The 5,000-nt window shown below is 42.1% G+C and overlaps 1 protein-coding gene across 2 annotated transcripts in view; it reads left to right on the forward strand.

Annotated features, from left to right (window-relative positions):
- Positions 1–509: 509 nt before the first annotated feature.
- LOC113531407 (zinc finger X-chromosomal protein) overlaps positions 510–5,000 on the forward strand; it is a 12,197-nt gene continuing 7,706 nt past the window's right edge. Inside the window, exons 1-2 of one of the 2 annotated variants that reach the window (XM_034300628.2) lie at positions 510–743; positions 1,486–1,524. The gene's annotated coding sequence lies outside the window, so the exon portion shown is untranslated. The remainder of the gene's footprint in view (positions 744–1,485; positions 1,525–5,000) is intronic. The other variant, XM_053230486.1, reaches the window with a different exon arrangement.

Raw genomic sequence — 5,000 nt, forward strand, 5'->3', positions numbered from 1 at the left:
GAATGTGTAATGAACTCTCTCTCTCTCTCTTCTGTTCATCCCTTTATTCCCTTTATTTGTTAAAATGAACAGATTAAAAAGAGGAAAATAAAACAGGGTTACTTTCTAATAGAAGTAAAGTACAGAGTTATAAACAAGGTTAGCCACGTGCTAAATGTTAGCCAGGTGATGGAGCAGGGGATTGGCTGGAGCTGAGACTGTAACAAAGCAAGCGGAAATGACATCACAGCGTGAAATGTTCAGAACTGTTCAGAAAGGAATGGATCAGAAATGAAAAAATTACAAAACAAAACAAAACAGAAAAAAAAAATAAAACACCCTGAAAGAGTAAAATGAATGTGGGAATTCCTTACTGACGCCGTGTGACGTCACACGTCAGTATTGTAATGTGTTTTCGGTTGCAATAATGACGCAGTAATTACGCTTTCAAGGGTCTCGTGCGGTTTCCATTGAAGTGTGTTGTGTGTGTGTGTGTGTGTGTGTGTGTGTGTGTGTGTGTGTGTGTGTGTGTTTGGGGGGGGTTAGTGGGTGATGAACGGCGGGGCTCGGCGCTCGTGCGGAGCTGCGGCGGGGCTTTTGGCTGCGCGAGCTCTCTGCGTTTCCGCTCGGCCCCTCCCTCTCTCGCTCCGTGTCTCCGCGCGCGCCTCCCTGCTCGAGTGTCGGGGAACCGCGGCGGCCTGCAGGAAAAAAAAATCTACAGACTACAACAAAGACGGAGGCCGCAGTCTGTTCCCCAGTAAACGGTAAGCTCGAGATTCCCCGGTTTTATTTTCATGGTCGCGAGACATTCTCGGTGCTTACGTCTTGCGCGCACGCTCAATGCAATCGCGTGCATTTGTGCTTTTTTTTTCCCTTTTTTTCTTTTTTTTTTTTTTTTAAATTGTGTTGTAGATTTGCTCGCGGATGAGGCAGGCGCGCGCGCGCTCGCGGCGGGCCTCGGGTCGGCGCGCGCGCGCAGGCCGCAGCGAGGCCTTTCCTTAACCGGGGGAGGGTGACGGGCTTCACGGGACGCGCGTGCGGAAAAACCCCCGCAATAAAACCGCGCGCTTTGTTTTTGCGGGATGGGAGGGGGAGGGGGTGTCGGTGTTGATGCACGAGGGCACCTTCGACCCAACGTCTCACTTTACTGCGGATTCAAAATGGCGCACGCGGAAAAGGTTTTTTTTTTTTTTCTTTTTTTTTTTTTTTGTGTTCTCAGAGACTGATGCACAGCGCGCGCGCCATGTTCGGTTTCAGGTGATTTCAGGGCCGGTTACACGGGAGAGCGCGCGCGCTCATTAAAAACGCTGCTGGAGATCATGCAGTCTTCAGCTCTGAGTTCCCGAGCAGCTGTGCATCAGTGCACTGCTCCTGTGCATGTGCCATGTTATTATCATGTGACTGTGGATGGGATGGATGGAGAGATGGAGAGATGGATGGATGGATGGAGAGACTTTAAGCCCCATGCTGATGTGTGTTTATAATTTGTTCCATGTTTTTGTTCAGATTCAGAGTAAAGGAGCTGAGGAGGATCTCCTGCATGAGGTAGAGGAACCATCACCATAACTACAGAACTGCACCATAGATTACTGTCTTATTATTATTATTATTATTATTATTATTATTATTGTTATTATCTATATAATATTAAGGAATCACACAAACCCTGATTGTTCTAATTCACTTGGATAAATTCGGTCTTTAAACAAACTCCTCTGAATCTCGGCTTATATTCCAGTCATGATGCCTAATATATAAGAACGTGTTAAGGACAGGGAGTCGAGCTTTCTGTGCGTTCAGCTGCTCCTGGGAAGTTCGTAATTATGACGTCAGGTGCGTTAAAGTCACTTTGCTTGGAGCAGGATGGCGGTGAACCTCCTCTTAAATAACGTCAAAAAAATACAACAAGGTTTTTTAAACTCTACTTCTAGAAAATGAAGAATAAATGAAGAAAGTTTTTTTTTAAAAAACTTTTTAATGTTTTTAATCATTTTACGAAGCCACTGTAAACTTTATCGTTACGTATTATCTCTTAATTGTACAATGCTGTTGTATTTTTTGCAGGAAATCAGCTAGTTTTATTGTAAATAAAAAATCCTGATGAAGACGTGTCGCTGCTAATTACATTCAGTTTCAGCTGATTTACTGTCAGCTACAGACGCCGTATCCACTGACACGCCCCCGACTCGGGAACTCGGAGCTCAGAGAACATCCCAAACACCCCTCACTCGTAATTACGACTTTGTGGTGGCGTTCATGTGCGTTCATCTCATAAGTACGATCTTTCCGACATGACTGGAACGCACAGTTTAATCTGGGTGATGAGGAGCGATGGCGTGTGTTTGCCCTGACGCTCGACATCTCGCTTATTAATCATTCATCACAATATTTATTATCAGCCGTAATTCTGATCAGAGCTCCCTTCATGTCACCGCTCGGCCCCTCCCTGCTCGCCGCTGGTGGGCGTGTCTGTAATGTTCCCATGGTTACGAAAATCATGCGTTCTGCGTGTTCTACAGCTCTAACTGACAAGCGTGGAACTCTGGGACATTCTAGAGCCGAGTTGACGATTCCTGAATTGTTGGAATTTGACAGGAGCATCACGCAGATTATTTTGATCCTGTTAACGCAGGCCTTTAACCTTTAACCTTTAAGCGTGAACTTCACTTCACTGCTCTTTCAATCCGAAGCGCATTATCGTAGCCTAGCACTGGTGATTGAATGTTAGCTAACAAGCTAAAAGGTTAGCTGGATGTAACACACACAGGCAGCTTCGTAGCTACAAGCGGTGATTTATACAGAGCTCATTAGCTACTAATGACGAGCGCCGTCAGAGCGACACTGTGTAATATTTACGTATTCAAAGACGAAACGATTCACAGTGGAAATGCCGCGTTTCACGTTTAAATGCCTCGTGTGCTAACTGATGTAGAAATATTATATGTTGGAATTCTTTCTAACAGAAATAACTTCGTAGTTAGTGTACAGTGAATAAGAAGCTAAAGTTGCTTAAGAACTTTATGAGCTACAGTGCTGTGAAAAAGTTTTTGCCCCCTCCTGATTTCTTCTGTTTTTGTGTATATCTCATTTGTTTCAGAAATGAAAACAAAATCTAACATGAAAGAAAGGCAACCTGAATAAACACAAAATACAGTTTTTAAATGATAATGTTATTTATTGAAGCAAAAAATTTATCCAATAGTAGTTAGTAATTGCCCAAATCTATGAAACTGCATTCATAGTATGGTTCTGCTGGACTTGACGCAGCCAGTCCTGACCTCGGCCCGTCCTGTTCAATCCAATCAACACTTATATAGAACTTTTTCAGCAGCATGAAGTTGGATAAAGGCTCTTACCCAGTAACACACTATGCCAAAGTTGAAAGAAATTCCAGAAATGATGAGGAAGAAGGTGATTGAAATACATCAGTCTGGGAAGGGTTACAAAGCTATTTCAATGCTCTGGGACGCCAAAGAACCACAGTGAGAGCCATTATCTCCACATGGAAAAAGTGAACCTTCCCAGAAGTGGCTGACCTTCCAAAATTCCACCAAGAGCACAGCGATGACTCATCCAGGAAGTCACAAAAGAGCCAAGGACAACATCGAAGGAACTACAGGCCTCTCGTGCATCAATAAAGATCACTGTTCATGACTCCACTATCAGAAAGACGCTGGGCAAAAATGGCATCCATGGAAGAGTGGCGAGGCCAAAACCACCGCTAACCCAGAAGAACATTAAGACTCGTCTGAATTTTACACACCTTGATGATGAAACCTTTTGGGAGAATGTTCTGTGGACTGATGAGTTGGAAGTGGAACTGTTTGGAAGACGTTTCCCGTTACATCTGGCGTAAACCGAACACCGAATTCCACAAAAAGAACATCATACCTGTGGTCAGGCATGGTGGTGGCAGTGTGATGGCGTGGGGATGCTCTGCTGCTTCAGCGCCTGGGCGACTCGCAGTAATTGAGGGAAACATGAATTCTGCTCTCTACAAGAAAATCTGGTCTTCAGTCTGTACGTTGAAACCCAAGCGCAACTGGATTATGCAGCAAGACAGTGATCCAAAGCGTAGCAGTAAGTCCATCTCTGAATGGCTGAAAAAAAGCAAAATTAAAGTCCAAGTCCTGACTTGAGCTCAGTTGAGATGCTGTGGCGGGACCTTAAACGGGCAGTTCATGCTTGTAAATGCTCCAGTGTGGCTGAACTAAAGCAGATCTGTAAAGAAGAACGGGCCAGAATTCCAGCACGGCGCTGTGAAAGACTGATCTCCAGTTATCGAAGCGTGTGGTTGCAGTTATTGCTGCTGAAGGTGGCACACCCAGATTTTAGGTTTAAGGGGGCAGTTTTCACATGGGTGACAGGTGTTGGATAACTTTTTTGCCTCAATACAAAAATAATAAAAACTGTATTCTGTGTTTACTCAAGTTGCCTTTGTTTTGTGTTGTATCTCGTTTGAGGATCTAAAACTATTTAGTATGAGATATACGCAAAACCTGAAGAAATCAGGAGGGGGCAAATACTTTTTCACAGCACTGTAAATATCAACAAAAAGAAAGCATTAGTGTGGGTAATAAATAAAAACCCATCTGAAAAGTTAATGATTATTATATAAGTATATTTTTCTCTTTTCTGTGATTTTCTTTGTTTAATAACAAAAAGTAATTGTTCCTTCTGTTGTTGAAAACAATCAGCTTTCATTAAAAAACTTTTAATATTAGTTTCCTGATACGTTTTTATATTTGTTTTTATAAATAGCAAAAAGAATTACAAACAAATTCTGTAAATGTGTTTAATATTTTACAATTTTAATGATTCATACAACAGAAATCTGTCTGTTACATAAATTTCATGTTATTTTAAAAAATAATGAAACATTTCTAAAAAACCATCACAAGATTCATGATGTCTCCGAAAAATGTATAATTTATAACAATATCAATATCATATCGTCATATCACCTAGTCCTAATTAATATGATTATTTACACATGCATTTAAATATCAGATTTGTTAAAT

Source organism: Pangasianodon hypophthalmus, chromosome 27 (assembly GCF_027358585.1).
Source record: "Pangasianodon hypophthalmus isolate fPanHyp1 chromosome 27, fPanHyp1.pri, whole genome shotgun sequence".
Classification (NCBI taxonomy): domain Eukaryota; kingdom Metazoa; phylum Chordata; class Actinopteri; order Siluriformes; family Pangasiidae; genus Pangasianodon; species Pangasianodon hypophthalmus.